Below are 22,080 nucleotides of genomic sequence, written 5' to 3' on the forward strand. Positions count from 1 at the left end.
CTTTGCACTAAGAATAAAGACTTATTTGCCCACCGTGCAACAACTGCCAACCAATCAGGCTTTTGGAGAACGGAGGCCTCCAAAAGCTAGCTCAGGTTCAGCCCCCCCACCCCCACCCCAGCCTTTGCAGGGCCTGGGCAAGGATTCAGATGGCCACCCTACCATCATACCTCCAAATATTTGGAAGGTACCCGTCAAGCCAATGTGTCATTAAAATCTAAAATCTAAAATAGATTCTGCTCTCTTACCTTGACAAATGCAAAGTGAGAATTGAACTTGGGACTCTCCCCTGCTCTGGCGTCCATCCCAGAGTGTCATGGCAGGATGTGTGGACGGTAGACTTTGCCACCACCCCCCCACCCCGCCACCTCGAGCCCCTCTGCTCACCCCCAGCTCTCTGTTGCATTAGCAGTGGCTCCTGCCACCACTGTGGCTATTGAGCCCCTGGGAAGCTGCTCCCCATGGCCTCTCCTGCCCACCTTTAATGCCCAGGGGTCTCTACACTGGTAGCATAGCTCTCCCTTGGCTATACAGGGGCTGGTGGTGCAGGGAATACTGTATGGGAGTGCAGACTCCACGGTCTGGATCCCCAGTGCATGCTGTAGGCGTGCAAGAGAGCACAGGCTCTGGGTGGACCTGTCCCCTTGACCCACTGACTTCTTGTCCCCTGGGGAAGGCTGGGACAGGGAAGGACAGTAAAGGGGCAGAACTGGGCCATCTGAACGCAGCCCTCAAAAGCACGGGCCCAGGGTAGCAGCCCCTCCTGCTGGGTCTGAGGCTGCATTTCTCTGGTATAGCCTCACTCTCCTGCTATGATCTGTGCAATGGGAAGGATTAGGAAATGATGTGGTAGAAAATGAATCTTCCATGATGCTACCTTCGATCTTCCTACAGCTTAAGGCTTTATTGAGTACTATTGGGTGATTCTGTGTCACAGACCTTAAAAAAGAGAACTTTAATGGGAGGTCGTTGAGATATGCAAATTGGGACACAGGAAGAGAACGCAGTGTGCTAGGATCTATTTTTCTTAGAGCAGGGCTTTATATTTATTTATTTATTTTCTTGGAAGTAAGCTCCCGTTCAATGTGGGACTTGAACTCGCGATTCTGAAATCAGGAGTCACATGCCCTCCTTACTGAGCCAGCCAGGCATCCCTGCTCCATCTGTTAAATAACCTTGATGGGCGGAGGGCCCATTGAATTCTAGGATGATGGCACTTTGTGTTGATGACGATGATGACAATGACCAGCCAGGCACCCCCAGCATGTGTAAATTTTACTTAAAGAAAGCTCTGCAAACAAATACCGAATTCTAGTTAAATACTTCTGCAGGCGTGTCCTTAGGGTTCAAGTACATTGATGTCTGCTGGTGAGATGGGTCAAAACGATGAGATGGATAAATGGATGAACAGGGAGATGGACAGTTGAACATGGGTGTGTCCAAGCAAGTAGAGTAAAGTATTAGTTATAGAGTCTTAGTATAAGGGTACGTACACAATTTCAGCTTTTCTGGATGCTTGCAGATTTTCATAATAAAATGTTAGGTTCTCTTTCTAGAGAGAAGAGGCTCTCTAAAAAGATAGTACACAGAAGATTTTCAACTGTTTTTTTGATGGTTTCATTTTTTTTTTTTTTAGATTTTATTTATTTATTTGACAAAGCGATCACATGTAGGCAGAGAGGCAGGCAGAGAGAGAGGAGGAAGCAGGCTCCCCACCAAGCAGAGAGCCCGATGCAGGGCTCGATCCCAGGACCCTGAGATCATGACCTGAGCCAAAGGCAGAGGCTTAACCCACTGAGCCACCCAGGTGCCCTTGATGGTGTCATTTAAAAGAAAGCCTCACTGAATACCTAGGTATACCTATCTCTTTTGTCCCACCTGTGTTCTTTTCTTGGGCAGTCCTAGTATATCGCACAAATACTGGTACTTGGTAAAAGCACATTTCATTACTACACACTCAAAATTTAGGGGGAAATACAGTATGTCATTGTTCTCAGAACCTATTAATTAGAGAAATCCCATATCAACTAGGAATATTCTATTTGATTATACGTGAAATGCATCTATTCACTACAAATACGAAGTAGAGATTAATATATATTGTCCCTGAAGAGTTTTTTGGTTTCATTTATCTCTAAGCTGGACAATAAAAATGCGTTGAAATCTAAAATGCTGTAATGTCCAGAAAAGACCCGTTACTAGGTGATAAAATTTATACATTTTTTTATTAGTGGGATATAGTTGGGATTTTTTAATTAAGGCAAAATTGGTATATAACATCATGTAAGTTGTGGGTGTACAATACTGTAATTCGGCATCTGTGTGAATCACCACTAGACACCTAATCCCCGTCCATCAGCATGTCACTGCCTGCCCGCGCCCATTTTGCCCACGCCCCCATGCCCCCTTCCCTTCCAGGAACCATCGGTCTGTTTTCTGTATTTATGATACACATTCTGTCTCCAAGCATGAGGCATTTTGGTGGATTCCAGGAGTGTGCTTGTGGGTGTTTAAATTTTAAATCACCCCCCGTAACTGCATTTGATTCTCTGCAGTGATTGGGCGACGGAGCAAGGAGGGAGGGGCTAACTTTGTACCGTCTTTCTCATGCCCACCAGAAAACAAACAAACAATCAATCAAAAAACCCCAAAACTAGAACACTACAAAATAATGCTAAGCCATGATTGCCTGAGATTCACCCAAATTAACCCCTAATAATATACCTCCACAGTTTATTCTTTATTTTTCAAGTTACCTGCAATTGTAGTTATTCTTGTAGTATTTGTTTACCTGCGTTATGCTTAGCTAGAGCATTCTAAGTAAGATACATCCAAAGTAGTGAATAAGTTGGCAATAGGAGATTAAAAGTTATCGAATGAACTTATTTTTTGTACATTCTGTATATTTACATTCAATTATTTCAGTAGCGTTTGAAAGAAAATGTAATTCAGGGAAGGACTGGGGTTGAAGGTTATTAGTTGGTGAGCAGCTCTATTTGACTCTACCTGTTTCTTGTGGCAAAACAATGACATTTCAGCATCATCAAGCACTAAACAAGATAGTGCTAACGCAGGCACCTGCGTCCTAAAAAAATGAAACAAACCCCTCGTGTTCCAAGAATATAAAGTATAAATATTTGCATCATAAAACTACAAGCTTCAAAGTAGCTGTCTTTATCAAGTGAATATATTTAGTTTCTGAATCCCCAAAAAGGTAACTAAAGTCTGATTACCAGTTATTCTAAGATAATTTTAGTATACTTTTATCACTTAAATATCAGACACATAAGCTAGCACATTCAAGTCCTGCTCAGACTATGACCGTTGAAGAGCTTTAAAATACCAGAAATGAAAAATCATTTGCAGAGTGTTAAGACCATGTGTTAATAAAAGAAACACTGGCCCATAGACAATGTAGGTGTGTGAAAAGCCCTTTGTCACTATCAGCCAAGCCTCTTTCTTAAAAGATAAGAATAATGGGTTCAGTACCAGAAATGTGAGCTATCTAAAGAAAACAGTATGGTAACATAATTAGCATCTAGTGAATTGCTTACTATTTTTTAAAAAAATTATTTAAGTAAGACTGTTACCCCCTTCCTTTGAATAGCATTAGAACCTTGAATGTATTTAGATAAAGGGAACAGACATTATATTTAAATCACTTCTTAAAATACTATGTTTGCATTTATATTTAGAAAAAAAACACAGAGGGGCGCCTGGGTGGCTCAGTCGTTAAGCCTCTGCTTTCAGCTCAGGACATGATCCCAGGGTCCTGGGATCGAGCCCCGTATTGGGCTCCCTGCTTGGCAGGAAGCCTGCTTCTCCCTCTCCTACCACTCCCCGCCCCTGGCTTGTGTTTCCTCTCTCTCTGTTCCTCTCTCTCTCTCTCTCTCTCTCTCTGTCAAATAAATGAAATCTTAAAAAAAAAAACACACACACATAGAAAAAAAAGTTGTTAGTTATGCTGAGGGTGGTGAGAGTAACAATAAGTGGAAAGAATACAGCATAAAACACATACGTCCACCAAAACCAGACAAGAACAAAATCAGTTATCCTAATGATTAGAAATACGACTTACCTCCTTCTGACAAAGGTATTTGGAGGTATATGGAAGGGCAAAAGCCGCAATAATGGATGAAGCACATCAGAGCTGAGGATCTCAAACAAAACATTCACAATATTAGACAGGTATGTTTCAGACCTACCTTCCTCCCCAAGAACTGGCATCCCTCGGAAAACCTGCCTTAGAAAATCAAACTTGAATCACTTGACTAGCAGGAACCCACACACTGTCTTCATGCTACTGGGAAGTAAATGAAGGTACAGGGTCTGTTCTCCAGCGAGGCTTCATGAGCTGTGCCACTTTTTGGCGGGGCGGGGGATAGGCAGAGTTACCCTGAAACGGACCACGCAGGCTGTCCGAAAAAGTCTTCAGTTTTGACTGCACTAGAGAGCCAGCAGACATGCCCACAACCGAAGTTCCAGCAAAGCTGCCTTTAATCACGCCATCGGAAATACATGCTTTTAATAAAAGCTGCACAGAGTTATTGCTGCAGGTGTCTCCTGGGCTCCTTTTGAATCATACCAGGATTAGAATGTCCAGAAGGAATCTCTAACCTGAAAAGGGGTTTCAAAGAAGAAACAAAGACACAGGCTTTGTCTTGACTGCATTTTTTAAACTACTCTCCCAGAACGGAATCTTTCCTCCCTTCTAGTAAACACATGCTTGTAAACATGAAAATAAAGGGGATATAAATGAACAATCCCGTGCTCTCCTATATCAAGGCATCAACCCCAAATCCACGACAGTCTCACCATTTCTCCCAAACAGGCATTTGGGGTTGTAAGCGTTGGAAAACAAAAACAAAAAAATGCAAAAACACCCACCAAACGAAGGAGGCACTGCAGCCTAGGAGAATGAGCTCTGCTAGGTTTTCAGAGTTCAGGTATTTATTTCACACACCGCCTCACTTTTGTTCCGGAGCGAGACAGATCCGCGGGTGCCAGGCACGGTATGGACAATGGGCACTAAAACCACACAGTCAGTCTCAGCAAATTAGGGAAACGAGAGATCGTTTGGTGGCATTCTATTGTCGCTACTGCAATCACCGTCCTTTTCCCTGGTAATGGTGCTTTGTGATGAAGTGCGGTTTTCACAGGATAATTGGGAAAGATACCGCAAGATTCAGGGAGGCAGCATCTGGTTTTAAAAGCTCTTCAGACTCAAACTGGCATTTTACTTTATCTTGGAAAATTTATTAGAGATTCAGATCATGCCGGTTTAAATGGAAAGGTGAAAGCAGGGTAATTTCGATCTATGAATTATTCAACCCCAGCCTGGCGAAATTGCCATCCCCGAGCTGATGCTCTGACAGTCCTCTCCCAGAGCCTCCATTACGCTTGTCACTTTTCTTTATCCACGATCTCTTTCTCAGTTACCGAGCGTTGTCCCTTAGGGCTCGGCTTCACAAACCGAAGTATCTCTGGCAAAAACCTAAACGTGCTGCTGCCTCCACAGGCTGCCTTTCTCCCACCCCCGCCCTCCCCAAATCATTAAAAACCACATCCGTGATGCTATCTGTTAGGCTCCCCGAGTAGATAAATTACAAGGCGCGCGCGCACACGGGTGCACGCAGGAGGGCATCCCTGCGAAGGAGAGCTACGTTCCGCTAACATCGCAAGAGAAGAGAAAGTGAGGCTTCCTGCTTCTTTCTTTGTTGTCAGTGTGACCCATCCCAGCTACGCAGCATCCCGCAGAGAGGAACCAGAGCGAAAGCAGGCTTGCCTGGCACCCTGATTTCCAGCCAGAGCAGAGGAAGACTGCACCGAAGGCAGGCTCACTGCAGACAACTGCATACCTAGCAGCACGATTATGTAGGAAAATAAGAAGAAGCCATCAGATGCCCGGAGTCAGACTGTCATTCTCTCTCCGGGCTGCACTGAGCAATCGTCCACTGATGGCTGGTCGTGTCCCTGCTAGTCGGCAGCTGTCCCCGCATCCAGAGAGGACTGGCATTGAATTAGGTCAGTGAGTCTGGTTTCTCCTTTACACCGTGTTCTAACTGAGGAGCGGGGACCCGTGCCAGCCCCTATGACCAGCCTGAACTGGGAGCGGGAGAGTCCCATGGCTTCAGTTTGCTGGAGTCGCCTGCGCAGGCCCCGGCCAGCCGCACCAGCCACGGGCAGCCTCGTCTCCTCGGTCCTAGCCTCTATTCCTGCAGGTCGAGCAGCGTGGCATGAGGCGCCCACAGACTGGGGGCGCAGGCGCCGGGGGGACCCGCCACGCCCCGCTCCAGGCAGTGTGGCTGCGAGGCTCCAGCACTACCTGCTCTGCGGCGAACTCCCGCGGCCAGCGTGCGCCCTGAGACCGCGTCTCTGCTCCTGGCTAACCCAAGGTAAATACTCCTCACGTAAGGGATGCTGAGTAGTGGCAGGAAGAGGACACTCTCAAACTCTGCCGCCGTGCGCCCAGCTGTCCGCCCCGGCTTTGCTGCACTGCGGCTGGCAAGCGGCAGGAGCCCGGGCTCTGGCAGCCGTGACCGTGATCGTGCAGCAGGCAGCGGCGGTGACGCAGCCGTCAGCTGACTCGCAGGGCGCTCCCGGGCCGTGGCCTCCCCAGCATCAGGCCGGTTTCCAGCGTGGCACCGGCCAGGTGACCTTGAAGACGCAGCCTCGCTGCTGCAGGAGGGCAGCCTGCCTCCCTCCGCACCTGGCAGCGAGCCCCCACACCTGGCAGGGACGGCTCCGCGTTCCTTGCTTTCCTCTGGGGCACGGTTTGTGTGCGTGTGCGTGTGTGCTTTAACTCGCAGCCTGCAGGACTTAACTCTTTCTGCCCTGCTTGCTAAAGACGGCAGGTCATCCTTGGAGTGACCATTCCGACGCGAACACAGGCCGCAGTCATCTCCGCCACCTGTCGTTTTCGTTAGCTTCGGCGTCCGAAGAAGAAACGTGGGGGGAATTCCTGCCCGTGTTCTGATTTTAAAAGCACACTTTTTTTAAACAGGTAAAAATTGCCTCAAGCCACTTGTAGGCTGTAACGGACTAGTAAATGGTATCCTAATGCGATGGCAGGAGCAACAGGAAAACCCCGAGGGTAACGGAGTCCAGCAATAGCCTTAAAGCTTGGTCCGGCCGCTAGAAAGCAGCGCGCATGCTCCGTGACGGAGCGCAGGTTGCGCATCCCAATTAATCTGACAATGGAGCAAAAGCCTTATATGGTATTACCCCAGTGGTTTGAGGAATGCCGAAATAAGAAAGCAGCCATTACCAGGCATTTGTTTAATGACTGTAATCATACTGAATTAATTTAACTTGCTGCAATGTTTAACAAAGTCAATTATAAATTTGTGCTGGAAGCATAACAATACTAGTATTTGCATACACCTTGCTCCGAGGAGACGTCCTCTGAAGATAACCTCATCTCGCCAGCACTGACAGAGCACTCAGGATGTGCTAAGTGCCTTACAGGACAATCCACGGCCAGCCTCTCTGAGGACAGGCGCTCATGATTCGGAGCCCGAATGACACAGACATCCGGTGTGAGGGGCGTACAGAGGATTGCTCCCCTGGCCTATGCAGGGCACTTCGTAAGGATTCATCGGGGCTTTTGTTTTTTTCTTATTTATGTCCAACGAATTTTAGTTTTCTATTTGCTGCTTTTCAGGTTGTCCTGACATGAATCCTAGTCAAAACTAACAGGAGGTCCAAACTAGATGACAGAAATCATCCATGCAGTCATAGAATTACTGTATTAGGGATACCCTGAGTGTTAAGATTAGAATGACTAGGAGTATGTAAATGAAGGACTGATTCTACTTGGAGGCAGTGGGCGGATAGGAGGGAGCCAGAGGCCCATGGGGAGGGATGCTGCCTGCAGGGAACCCAACACAGGTCTTTCTTTCCCATTCTCTCGCGCTCTTATTAGAGAGTCCAAGTCTCTTAAGGTCCCCTTGCTACCTTCTTTCAAAATCTGTTACCAGGAAATGAGCACCCAAATGACACAAATAACCAATAAGTTTTAGCATCATTCCTTACACTTTTTGAGGCAAATAAAGCTTCCAGAAAAGGTATGGCTATCTGCTGGGGCAATTTGAGCACTAATTCATTTCCGACGGGGCAAGGAGGCCTTCTCCATCATATGGCAGATCTGTGCCTGTGGTGCTGACTGCATACCCCCTCCCCCACCCTGGGTGTAGGTATGGCTCAGCCTGGAACTTCCTAAAGCTTGTACCATGAATGAGGGCGATCAGCGTGGGTCACTGGGGCAGCCAGAGACACTCTGGCAGCATTCCTCCCTCCCTCTAGGACTTTGCTTCTGATTTCTCTCAGGTCCTTGGCCACCAAGAAAAAGTGGCTCAAGCATTGGTATTTTTAGAAAGCGTGCCCAGAGATGCCCAGGTTTCCCACAGGCAGAAAGCAGGCTTTCCTTTCATTGCAGACTATCCTGAAATAGCACGCTTCCCAATGACTAAAAAAAATGCTATTTCGCAACCATTAAGTACAGACTTGAAACCTCTGTAGCAAAGGATGGAAAAGGAGTGTGCGAGTGTGTAGAAAAATGGGTGATGTGCTTTATGAAAGTCAAACCCCCATATGTGTTAATGACTTACACATTTCTCTTAATTTTAGGTATCCAGAAATAGAAGGCACACATTTCATTTTCCTTTGCATTTTGCAGAATGAGGCCAGTGAGGTGGTGGCTGTCCAGGCCTTTGTTAGATAAGGAAAAAAAAATCTGTTCCTAAGCTCTCTGGAAATCTTCATTTTGACACGTGCACCTTGGGGGTCGGGGTGGGGACACACAGTCTCTGGCAGTCTTTAGAAGTTCGTGGATCGCTTCTCAGTGATATGCATACGCAGTACAATAAACAGGATTATCAAGGAAACTAATTGTATTAAATATTCTAGCTTAAGAACTCTTGCCTTGGAAAATCCAAATACTTCCAAGGTGAAATTGCAAAGAGATTGTGATGGTCTCTGTTCCAACTTTTATCCAAGAAGAAAAGAAGTTCAAGAAGAGCCTAGGGGTTCAGTCGGTTAGGTGTCTGCCTTCAGCTCAGATCATGGTCCCAGGGTCCTGGGATCAAGTGCCGCACTGGGCTCCCTGCTCAGTGGGCAGCCTGCTTCTCCCTCTCCCTCTGCTGCTCTCCCTGCTTGTGCTTTCTCACTCATATAAATAAGTAAAAACTCAAAAAAAAAAAAAAAAAAAAAAGCCTAGACAAGATAAAAGGGTGGGAAGGAGACTAGATGACTGTATTTATTGAACTTCATTAAAGTTGAAATGTTTCTTCTCGAAAGTGACCTTTTTAATGACTAGCAGATTCCCCATGTTCACATTTAAAAGAACAGCCCAGACTTTCCATACTGTCACCTCGCATCATATGGACCCTTCCTGAGGCTTTAAAAAAAATAATGTGGACGCAATTTATTCTTTCATCTTTTTGTTTTACAGATGAGGGAGACAACTGAAGCTCAGAAAGGCTGAGTCCTGCTTACAGCTGCATGTGAGTAAAAGGGCAGTAGAGCCCGGAGCCCAAATCCTATACCTGCACCAAGACCCACTCCTTGCACATACTCGGTCACTCTACCAAACCACTGGCAGCTGGCAGTCAACCACAGAGGGAATATTTACACCACAGAAATGGGCAAACACTAAAGTCTGGGTGGTGGTTTTCCCTCCAGAGAGCTGATTGACGTGGTGTGATATCTTTAATTACGCCAGCTTCTAATCACGCGTTCTTTCATTTCAACCCCAGAATCAAGGGTGCTTAGGAATGTCAAGCATAATGGTTCATTCAGCATAAAGCTTGCAGGTCAGAGGGTCTTTTTTTTTTTTTTCCTTACCAGAGCACATACCCTCTCCAGTGTCCATCACTCAGCCACCCCATCCCTCCCATACCCCCTTCCCTCCAGCAACCCTGAGTTTGTTTCCTGAGATTAAGAGTCTCTTATAGTTTGTCTCCCTCTCTGGTTTCATCTTGTTTTGTTTTTCCCTCCCTTCCCCTATGATCCTGTTTTATTTCTCAAATTCCTCATATCAGAGAGATCATATGATAATTGTCTTTCTCTGATTTATTTTGCTTAGCATAATATCCTCTAGTTCCATCCACATCCTTGTAAATGGCAGGATTTGGGGGTTTTGATGGCTGCATAGTATTCCATTGTGTATATATACCACATCTCCTTTTTCCATTCATCTGTTGATGGACATCTGGGTTTTTCCCATAGTTTGGCTATTGTGGACATTGCTGCTATAAACATTCGGGTGCACGTGCCCCTTCGGATCACTACATTTTTATCTTTAGGGTAAATACCCAGTAGTTCGATTGCTGGGTCATAGGGCAGCTCTATTTTCAACTTTTTGAGGAACCTCCATGCTGTTTTCGAGAGTGGCTGCACCAGCTTGCATTCCCACCAACAGTGTAGGAGGGTTCCCCTTTCTCCACATCCTCACCAGCATTTGTCATTTCCTGACTTGTTAATTTTAGCCATTCTGACCAGTGTGAGGTAGTATCTCACTGTGGTTTTGTGTTTCCCTGATGCCGAGTGATGTGGAGCACTTTTTCATGTGTCTGTTGGCCATCTGGATGTCTTCTTTGCAGAAATGTCTGTTCATGTCTTCTGCTCATTTCTTGATTGGATTATTTGTTCTTTGGGTGTTGAGTTTGATAAGTTCTTTATGGATTTTGGCTACTAGCCCTTTATCTGATATGTCATTTGCAAATATCTTCTCCCATTCAGGTCAGAGGGTCTTTAATCCTAGGCCACTGGTTATCTGTGTGACCTTGGGCAGGTTCATTCCCCTGTCTGGGATTCCTCTGTCGAACAAAGATAATAATACCGTGCACACCAGTTATGTACATTCGTGATGCTATGCTCACACGTGCTAAGCGACCAATGACTGTTAGCTGTGATTATGTTTCTCCTCTTCCTCCTTCTCCTTTTCCTGATTCAGTTGGTCATCATAGCAGACTGACATTATTTGCACTGAGATAGATAAGGATTTTTTTTTAAAGATTTTATTTATTCATAAGAGAGAGAGAGAGGCAGAGAGAAAACCAGGCTCCCCAAAGAGCAGGGAGCCTGATGCGGGGCTCGATCCCAGGACCCCAGGATCATGACCTGAGCCGAAGGCAGATGCTTAACCATGTGAGCCACCCAGGCGCCCAGGTAAGGATATTTTTAAGAGATCATAGACAAAAAGCAGAAACAACACCCCCTCCAAAAAAAAAAAACCCTATACAAAGAACTTGGGATTCTGGAGAGTGGAGGATTAGCCTCTGTTTCCTGACTTTTGCGGGTAACAGATCGGAAAGGCCAGTATTATTTCTGCATACCCTCTGTAACCTAAGGGAGCGTCACAGTTCAACAGAGAAATTACTGAGGGGCATGACTTCAGCATGGTTTTAGAGATCTTAAAGAAGACAGAATAGAAGTATACACTGGATTTGAGGTTTTCAGACAAAGTTGCCAGTTGTATGCAAAATGTGCAATCCTGGGGCCTCTAGCCCCTGTAGCCACGCAGCTCCCTCTGTGAATGTGTCTTCACTTGTGGTGTCTAGCGGCCAATCTGCACACCTGCCGAGGCGTACTGTATGTTTCAGAGCTAAGAATCCCTCCTTTAATGAGCCGGAGCTTCGGGGGAAGAGGCGTTGCCTGCAGGCTCTGGGAGACTTAGTCCACAGGAGCAAGGGCTTGGAATATCAAGCTGGCTGCGTCTGGAGGGCTATAAGCCAGGGAGACGCCCCCTCCCCTGTTCAGTGGCTTTGGCACACCCCTGGGATGGGTACCACAGGTTCGGTCCCATCTTTTGGGCTTCTCTGCAGCCAGAGTGCTACTGAACACGGGACTGCCGTGACAGTGAGAGGAGAGAGAAGCAGCTTGGAAAAGGTGGGGCAGTACCCACCCCACTTCTGCTCATCCCAGCCCAACCACGGAAGGGCAGCAGGGGGACAGTGTTACTGCCGTGGTACCCTAGGTTCACACCGAATCCCAAGGGACGATAGAATGACGTCATGCCATCCTTACAGACTGAGCATTACAGTCAGTAAGTTCTAGCAGTTCAAAGGAAGGACAGGTCACCTGGCTCTCCTTGCCCTGCCTCCCCCGCAGGCTCCACGTGGCCCCCCCTACTTTGGGCTCACTCCTTTTCAGAGCTGAAGGTGCACTCGCAGAAAGTGGCTTCAGCTGGGACAACAGGAGCCCTCGAAAGAGCCAGGCTGTGGCCCAGGAGACATCAGCCTTCCAGTCCCTGAAGGTAAAGATGTTTTAACCCAAATACCGATGTATAATAACAGAACTGCAAGAAAGAAAAACAGACACAGTTTCCATTTATTGAGTGTCGGGCATGTGCCAGGCACACAGGCTAAGATTCCCAACCACGAATGCAATAATAATCACATGCATAGGGCCTTCCATGTCCAGAGTTCCAAACGCTTTACATACATAACTTAAATCATTCCCGCAACCACCCTCCGAGGAAGGAATTCCCATTCAACCTCCATGAGGTCCCTTCCACAAATGAGAAAAGGGAGGCATGAAGAGAGGAGTATTGTTCAGATCACATACCTGGTAAATATCAGGCTGCGCATTCAAACCCTCAGTGTCTAATCTGGGTTCAAGTTCAGATCCTGTGCCCTTGAACACCAGTATTCAAACACGGGATTCGTGCGGTGAGTGTTCAGTTGTAACAATCTTCGAGTGGCTTGGAAGAACCTAAGAGAAAGGAAGGGAAAAACAGAAAGTAAGCTTACAGTCACTCAGGGAAGGGTTAAAATCTAAGAATCAGTCATCCCATACCATAAAAAGTATTAGCGAAATGGGATTTTCAGCCAAGTGTTCCTTTAATGATTGAACTCTGTGGTATGCTAGTAAGTTGGCTCTCAGGGGAAGAAAAGAATGGTTTGTAGCGTTTGCCCATTTCTGTGGTGTAAATATCCTCACCACAGCCGAGCTCAAGATTCCAACAGTGTAACAACCTGTTTGCAAGATTCCTGAGTATTTAACAATCCGTTCTCGAAAAGCCTGAGAAGCTGCTTCAGCACACGGTAGTGTGGGCTCCGCAGCGGCCTGATCAACTCCCTCCCAGAACCGTATCATTTTATAATGTCTACACATTCAGGGCGGATTTCGTACTAAACACACAGCTCTGTGATGTTCCATGACTTAGGTAGTCTCTCTCCTACTCTCCCTCCCAAGCAATGTGTTTTTACTTCTCGTATTTCATGAAAGACGTTTTTACTTTTGATCTTGATTTTAAGAGGAAGGTGCGACATTCATAGTTCTCTTCCTTTGACCTTCTAATAAATCTAACAAACTGGTGTGGCTTTGGGAGTGGGAATGACTCCTAGTTGGGTAAAAGCTTTCCTCCGTGCATTGGTCGGCCTTTGGGAGACCCGAGAAACCCACGGATGTCGTGCTTACATGTGCATGGGAATCCGCACGCGTGTACACGTACACACACACACACACACACACACACTCACCACTATTGACCATGAGCCCTCCACAGCCTGGAACACGGCTGAACCCGCCGCACTCACCAGTTTGCATCAGCACCTGTTCCCAACCACTGCCTCAGACCATAGCTGCACACAACTTTTCAAGGCCCGGCCAGCCAGGCAAGTCACTTTTTAAGTACACGATTGCCATGAGGTCATGATGTGAATGCAGACCCAGCAAATGAAATGGCAATTACCCTTTGAGAAACGATGTAACTCTAGGGATAATCACCACGTTCTGCGTAATTTTTTTTTAAATCTTTGGGGGGGTGCTAATTTGTAAAGCACATATAACCAAATGAATAATTATATAGCAAGGGGCTGAAGGCAATTACAAAATAATTGCATGCTATCTGATCCCTCCATGAAAACAGGCTTCACAGAATGTTCCCCTAAACTATTTCTTGTACCTGTGGAAGGCTTTAAGGTTATTCTTTTTCTTTAACTCTTTTGAGTCATGTTGTTGGTAAAATATACTCAAGTGTTGGTCCTACGTGTAGGTTAGAAACCCAGCATAAAGCTTGATTTTTGCCCCTATATTCTATAAAGTAAACTTATGGGAAATTCAACACTTTGTTATAAAATAGGCTTCATGTTAAATGGCTTTGCTCAGCCGCAGGGTCATGTAAGTGTTCCGAGCAGGCAGGCTAGCCTGAGCTATGATGTCCAGTATTGCTGACTTTGGATACTTTCAAGTTATGATGGTTTATCAGGATGTAACTCGAGGAAGACCTGTACTAGAATTACTCAAAAATCTTACGAATATGATCTGTCTTTGGGTCTGAAACAGCACCTGAGACCTCTGAAAACATGTTCCTCTGCGTTATGCCTTTATGTACATCCCTCACGACGTTTCCATTCTCAGCTGAAAATGAGTAAGACTGGGAGAGAGAGGGTAAGTGACTTGCCCAATGACTTCTATCTCCTGGCTCCAAGATATCCCCCCGCCCACCCCATGCCACATGCATGCACTTTCTTTGTCCTGATCGTTATTGTTTCTATTCCTGAAGTTAAAGAAGAGAAAGGGAGAGACAGAGGGAGAAGTACAGCCAACTGGTTACTAGAAAGAAATGGAGTGAGGAGTTGGGGATCCTTGGGATGCATTTTGCAAGCCCGTCCAGAAGCTAGAAAGAGCCCCCTATCAATAAACACACACGAAACTTGCCCCACTGTGTATCCTTCTAAAACAGACGGCATTGACGATCAACTTTAAAAGCCAATAAACAATAGTGTGGAATATCTCATGTAATTTGCTGAAGCCTGTACCCAAAGTGGAAAAACGGAATGTGTGTACAGAGGGATGGTGAAGCGTATTGGCTGCTTACCGTCATGATCGCGGGGCTGACTGGGAGGGGGCGGAAGCTTGTCGCCGCTGCCTGGCTCACAAGGTGACATCCTACCCCGTGTATCGCGAGCCTGGGAAAGGATGAGAATTCCATGTACAGTTTCTACTGATTTAGTATTTAATCTAGAATGATCTACTTGTGTGCCAGTGCTCACCCTCCACCCCCACCCCCCGCCCCCGGACCCTGCCTCTCACTCTATTGCCGCCCTTGGCAATTTCTTGTGCTAATCATGCTTTGCAGATGGTCCAGAATGAGAAACAACAAAAAGCCAAAGAACTAATCTGGAAGAAAAATTATTTCTTGTATTTTTTTTAAGATTTATTTATTTATTTGACAGAGAGAGATCACAAGTAGGCAGAGAGGCAGGCAGAGAGGAGGAAGCAGGCTCCCTGCTGAGCAGAGAGCCCGACGTGGGGCTCGATCCCAGGACCCTGGGATCATGACCTGAGCCGAAGGCAGAGGCTTTAACCCACTGAGCCATCCAGGCGCCCCTATTTCTTGTGTTTTAATAAGAGATTAATTACAGTTGACCTTTGAACAAGATGGGTTTGAACTGCGTGGGGTCACTTAGATGTGAATTTTTTACTGTCTCGTACGGTAAAGGTATTTTCCTTATTTTTTAAATAACATCCTCTTTTCTCTAGCTTAGTTTGTTGGAAGAATATAGTATATAACACACATAGCATACAAAATGTGTGTTAACAGACCATAATCAGTAAGGCTTCTGGTCAACAGCGGGCCATTTAGTAGTGAGATTTTCAGGGAGTCAAAACTTACATGCAACTTTCTGACCACACCGGGGGTTGGCCTCCATGTTGTTCAAGGGTCAACTGTGCTGTTTTACTTCTACTTTTAGGAAATTTTAGAATTTTTCCTTGAAGGATATTGTTTGTTCCAATCTACTGGATACAGAAGGGGCCTGAGAGCTCAAATTGGCCGGCAGTGAAACTTTCCAAAACCACCGGCGTTCCTACCAAACTTGAGGTGGTGGTGTTTAGAAATGTAGTTATATCATACTTGCAATTGAAACTTGTGGTTTCCCAAGCCTTTGTGAAAGGATCTACTTCCAAACTGTTGCTGAAGTGACTCAGGTCTCTTCCATACTCCCAGGGGATGTGGAACTGGGGAATGACGAGTACAGGGGCAGAGGCAAACGGACGGTCGATGGTCTGTTCCCAGATTCTTTATGTCACTGATGCTTAGTCCACTGATAATCAAACACGGAACAGTCATTTTTCATTTACTTTAAATACAGTCACAGGCACTAAAATTATTTAAGTATAAAAGAACAGAAAGAGTCTGCTTTTTTCTGTAATGAGAAAGTGAACAGCGAGCCCACGAAATCATTGCAGAGTTTAGGTTCACTGTTTCAGAGCGAATTAAAAGTCCTATTGATTTAGTAGGAGAACACATTTGTGAAAACTAGACTTTTTAACAGGTTTAGGAATGTTTTCAAGATATCAGATAAATGAGTAGTCCTTAAAATACCGGCCTCCACCAAGCCTCCAACTGTCAGCAAATTTGCTTTATAAAGAGGGCAGCCACAAGACTTGTGATTGAAAATTGCTGGGGATGTCCAACATAGTTGGAAATTAAAAAGGGTATAAATGGAAAGCAAGGAGGTAGAGACCGCATATATTACATATTCTTTGTTGTTATTTTTTAAAGATTTTATTTATTTATTTGGCAGGCAGAGAGGGAGGGAGGAAGCAGACTCCCTGCCGAGCAGAGAGCCCGACGTGGGGCTCGATTCCAGGACCCTGAGACCATGACCCGAGCCGAATGCAGAGGCTTAACCCACTGAGCCACCCAGACACCCCGTTACATATTCTTATAAGAAGTGTGGTTATCAAAGACTCATTAGAAGTCACAGTTTAAAAGGTATGTACTTCTACCAAGGAGGTTTTGGAGGGCTATTTATTTAGGATGGAAACTTTTAAAATAAACTTATTGGCTGAGGAAAAAAGAATTGGTAGAAAGTGACAATTTGGGGGTATAGGAGACAGAAGAGTCCATTGTTGGGGCTCCAGGGCCAAGAGCAAGGTGGAGGTGTGGACCTTGAGCATCCTCCTTACCTTCTGAGACTGTTGAAGGTGGCGTGAGTACAGGAGGATTTAGTGGTTCCCATCGTCCGCACCCGGCTTCCAGAATTAAGAGCAATGCTGCAAATACATTTTGATCACAGACTGTTATCTCCCCACACATAGCTATTGTGATACTATGAATGCAGTCCAAGTCTGAATTAGCTTTTGGGGCAACTGGCTGACTCAGTCAGTGGAGCATTTGGGTCTTGATCTCAGGGTTGTGAGTTCAAGCCCCATGCTGGGTGCAGAGATTACGTAAAAGTAATAAAATCTTTTTTTTTTTTAATTTTATTTATTCGTCAGAGTGAGAAGCAGACTCCCCACTGATCAGGGAGCCTAATGTGGGGCTCGATCCCAGGACCCTGGGATCATGACCTGAACTGAAGGCAGAGGCTTAACCCACTGAGCCACCCAGGCAACCCCAAGTAAAATCTTTTAAAAAAAGATTGAATTAGCTTTTTGAGACAATAAATCAGTTTCCCTTGGGAAACAGTATAATATAAAGGAAAATAAGGGTTATAAGTGTTCTGGCATTAACTTCAAATCCTGTACCACCTACTTACTAGCTATAGGATTTTGGTCAAGTTACTTATAATTCTCAATTTTCCAAAAAAAAAAAAGTAATAAAATAATAAATCTCCCTCTGAGAATTACCCTGAGAATTAAATGGGCGATAACTAATAGTAAACATTCCAGAAACGTATTATTTTGATTGCTATTAGTACTCTTGTGGTAAAGGAAAATTAGTAGATATTTTTATAGGGTTATTAAGAAACATTTCTCCCATTCTATTTACTGTTGATTTTTTTAGACTCAGGGGTAAGACTTTAACTCTACTGAATTGTGTGCATGCTAGGTTCATTATACTGTTCCCCTCTCCTAAGATCCTTCTGCGTTCTGACTCCATCAGTCCCTGCATTTCCTGCCCTCTCCAGCCTGCGGGATCTGTGAACCTCACCAGAGTCCTGGCCCCGTCACTGCCATCAGTGCCTTCTTCCCTGCTGACAGATGCTAGGTCTTGTTCAACCCAAGCAACGGGCTCAATTTCAGCATGCCGTCTTCCAGACTCCCTTGCAGGTAGGGGTGGTCATGTGACACACTTGTAGCCAATGAGGAAAAGCAGAGGTCACGGGGTGGGAGTCCAGGAGTGTTTATTAAGGAGGCTAGAGGCATGGGAATGAGAGCCCAATCCTAAGAAGGATGGAGAAGGAAGAAGAGCCTGAGGCTTGAGCCTTCATAGAGGACCTTCACTGTGCGACACCGCAGCCCTTGTCGTGTGACAAAAACAACCCCTATTTCCTTCCGCCTCTCCGTTCCATTTAGCAAACGCAATTCCTACCTGCTCCAGACGCCATCTGTGATGTCATCTAAATATCTGGGGCCAGGGAAATTAGCCCACGCAGAACGGAGCTGAAGCTAGAACACTACCCCCTGTCTTTAGAAACCGTCCTCCACTTTGATTCTAAATTCACTGAGACATGCCTGACATCTACCGCTGTGTAATTTAAGGTGTACAAACGTGACGCGTTACGGACATACATAGTTCTTACACCGATGTCTTACTTTGCAACACTTGTCCATAGGTGAGTCCTGCCTCTGCACTGGCCCCAGTCTGCATGACGAGATGGCTGAGACGCTGTCTGCCGGGTCCGAGGCATGTATTCAGTGTAGATCTGCAAAAGCGAAAGGCGTCGTGCAGTGATCAACTCCTTGTGGCACAGACAAGGGAACTGGGGCTCAGACGCCTTGTCCCAGCTCAGGCTCCCAGGAGGTCGTAGGGCCCGCGCTCACCCCGTCGTCTCCCCCACAGTGTTTACTGCGTTGCACACCCCGTTTGAGTAAGTCATGCAAACATTCCTTCTGTCTTAAACTCTGGCTTCAGGATCTCGTTTTACTTTACCCCCAATTACATTAATTTTTAAAATACCCGCAGGCACTAATGCCAGACTAAAGACCGTGTCAGTTTTTCAGGTGAACACACTTTGATTCTCAGTACCCTGGGGTCCTGTCCACAGTCACAAAGAGCCGGTGGTAGTAAGACACAAGGCTGAAGATGGCTTCTGCAGCTACAGGAAGGAGACTGATAAAGGGCCTCCAATGCCCCCTTGAACTTGGAGTGGGTCACTCTGCGCTCACCCCCATGGTTGGGATCTCAGTAAAAATGGCTTTTCCCCAGTCATACCTGTCATGCGTTGAAGTGGAAAACAGCTTGCGGATTTCTTGTGCCACCCCGAAATGGGACAACACCAGCAGGGACATTTCCTTGATATCTGATAGCCGAGAAGTCCCTCCAACCGCTGCAGCTCCTGCCCCGCAGACACGGGGGAGATTAGATACGGCGTTTGCACCTGGCCAGCCATAAACGGCTTCTGGGTCGCACATGAAGGTTAACAGGCCCCGTTCCCTTCCCTCCTTAGACCTAGAGTGTGAAAACATGAAAGAGAGCTGTAATTATTGATCAACAATAAAAACTTCTGCGGCGTGTGTGACATGAATGGATTTATTTGCCTGCCCGGAGTGGAGGCGGATCTGTTTCTGGGGGTTGACAAGGACATGCCTCCTCTTCCCTGGGTCCTTTACTGATTTATCTTTTTTAAGATCTTATTTAAGTAACCTTTACACCCAACGTGGGGCTTGAACTCCCAGGCCCGAGATTAAGAGCCCCGCTTCATTCTGTCCCTTACCTTCGAATGTTAGACTGTGGGGCTGGTTTCTGTCAGAGGGACAGGAGGGAACTCACTGACTGTGTGCTTGGTCAGCTAGTGAGAGATTCCACCCTTCACAAAGTGGGAAGTTGGGGCACCTGGGTGGCTCAGTGGGTTAAGCCTCTGCCTTTGGCCCAGATCATGATCTCAGGGTCAGGATCGAGCCCTTTATCAGGCTCTCTGCTCAGCGAGGAGCCTCCTTCCCCCCTTCTCTCTGCCTGCCTCTCTGTCTACTTGTGATCCCTCTTACAGTGTCAAATAATTAAATAAAATCTTAAAAAAAAAAAAAGAGCAGGAACTTTTCTCTCCAGAACTTTGCCTGGTTCTTTCTGGTGCATCTGCCCCCCGCCCCCTTCGAGCTAGGCTTTGTTCTCATGACCCCCTTTTTTGTGACCCAGCATTGATCCTGAGGCCGGACAAGTGTGGCTCGGCTTGGGAAGCAGGGCAGAGCTCAGTGCACTTCCTGGAGTCCTCTCCGTGAGTATGATTCAGGGGATCCTGGCTGGCTGAAAGCAGATTAAAATGAGTTTATAGACTTCTGCGGCCAGCTGTCATCTACTTAGCCACAATGTGGTAATGCGAGAGCATTAAAAAAAAAAAAAAAAAAAAAAAAGACACCATATTAGCAGATCATTTGAATGTACCCCCCTCTTTTTCCTCCACAAACCCTAATGCTCCACAGTTTTGTTCCCAGTATGTTATATAAGCATGAATCATTCTGAGACTTGAATAACTCCTTTGACCATGGGGAGTTCGGAGGCCTACAAGGAACTTTAGCTGAAATGGAAACTTGCCACATGGGTGACACTCTCCACTCCTGTTTTCTCCTAGTTCCTAAACTTTTCAAGTACGAGAGCCCATTTTTCACCCAATACTAGGCATTTTATTTTAGTCTCTGTTGACTGAGATTACCAAAAGCTGTCATGAAAGCAGCATATTTTGTACTGATTAATCATCGCAACAATCACTTACACATGAAAAATAACAGTACATCTATACCAGTACGTTCTTCATTCTGTCCTCGATAACACTCGGTATAAATATAGATTTCCGGACTCCTTAACGAAACTTCAGGGGCTCCCAGGGGTTCGAGGGCCAAATTACACAGTCACTCTTCGAAAGAGTAAATGACTCTTGCAGAAGGAATTTAGAAAGAGGGCTGTTAAAAGAATCTTGCAAAAACTTGCAGAATAAGATCTTCGGTACACCATGTTCCACAGGACGAACGAAGAGGGCGTGAGGAAGCTAGCTCTCGAATTTCCAGCAATAACTTGAGGTGTTGTGCTCCTGCAATTTAACCGACCTATGGGGCACTGTTGTTGGTTTTTTTTTAATGGACCAATGTAATTAGATAAAATTCATAATCAACTCAAATATTTATCTTCTTGGGGCTCCTGGCTAAGTGAAGTGTGAGACTCCTGATCTTGGGGTTGGGGGGTTGAGCCCGATGTTGGGTGTAGACTTTACTTCAAAAAAAAAAAACCATTTTTTTGTATCTTTTATCATCTTATAGTGCAGCCCCCTGAACCAGTATAATCGCTGTATGTTAGCAAGAATGATTGCACTTGAAAATCCCTATTCAGTAAAACTAAATTAAGTAAAATACAGAGTACGTAATTCACAATCTGATTTAATTTTTACATGAGATTATTAACAAACTACTGAGCTATCACAGACCCTCTAAATCATGTTCTCACCCTTTATTCAGACCTATAAAATAATATTCAGGTCACTGGATGTGTTTTAAACGTTATTTCTAGCCTCATTTTCCCTTTTGATTTGAGGCAAGCAACGGTTTCCCCCAAGAGTCTCCAATGCACATCTTCAAACACAGAGCAGAGTTCTAGTGTAAATTATAGTCCTTTCTTCTCTTAAAAAAAAATGGCCAAGAAAAAAAAACACTGTACCCCATTTTTCAGTAATCCTCAACTGTTGATCTTCCTTCCGGGAGCCCACTCTTCCTGATGGAATTACATTGGGTTTGTAATCTAAAGAACCTGTTTTCCCTGGGTCAGAAGGAATGAAAGGCTCAGCCTCACACCTAAGCCAAACTATTCCCTGGGGAATCCTCTCCAGATAGCAAACATTAGAAAAAGCAAAGATAAACCTCCCGGGAGCAGCCCCAAGGCTGCCCAGCTCCAGGAGGAATCCTTCGAGACTTCCTTGGGTGCCTAGTTACAAGAATGATCTGGTCGGTGGTGACGAAAGATACACATTCCCATAAAGCTTTTATACCAGCTAAACACTGACCCCCACCAGGCAGGGCAGGGGAGCTGATAACCTCTCCCAGTCAGGCTGCCCCGAGAGATCTTTGAAAGCCAAAGGGCAGACTCACATCAACTCAGCTGCCCTGATGATACGCAGCGGACCTGCCGACATCTCATGGCTTCGCACCAAGGCAGACCTTCCAGAAGGGCAAAAATCAGAGGCTTCACCCCCAGTCCTG

General features: G+C 45.8%; 2 long non-coding RNA genes and 1 pseudogene across 3 annotated transcripts; 2 read left to right on the forward strand and 1 right to left on the reverse strand.

The window, feature by feature from the left end:
• The first annotated feature begins 5,787 nt into the window (after positions 1-5,787).
• LOC116869975 lies at positions 5,788-19,193 on the forward strand. Its single transcript, XR_004383158.1, has 3 exons — positions 5,788-6,024; positions 9,452-9,503; positions 18,901-19,193. It is a non-coding gene; the product is annotated as an uncharacterized LOC116869975 (long non-coding RNA).
• LOC116869976 lies at positions 11,120-17,903 on the forward strand. Of its 2 annotated transcripts, none has more exons than XR_004383159.1 (3): positions 11,120-11,169; positions 12,154-12,256; positions 17,865-17,903. It is a non-coding gene; the product is annotated as an uncharacterized LOC116869976 (long non-coding RNA). The 2 variants fall into 2 exon arrangements; XR_004383160.1 differs by lacking the exon at positions 17,865-17,903 and adding an exon at positions 13,511-13,547.
• LOC116869974 lies at positions 12,319-19,435 on the reverse strand (annotated as a pseudogene).
• Between the last annotated feature and the right edge of the window lie 2,645 nt (positions 19,436-22,080).

The sequence above is a fragment of the Lontra canadensis genome, unplaced genomic scaffold, assembly GCF_010015895.1.
Source record: "Lontra canadensis isolate GAN:19392208 unplaced genomic scaffold, GSC_riverotter_1.0 scaffold21, whole genome shotgun sequence".
Classification (NCBI taxonomy): Eukaryota; Metazoa; Chordata; class Mammalia; order Carnivora; family Mustelidae; genus Lontra; species Lontra canadensis.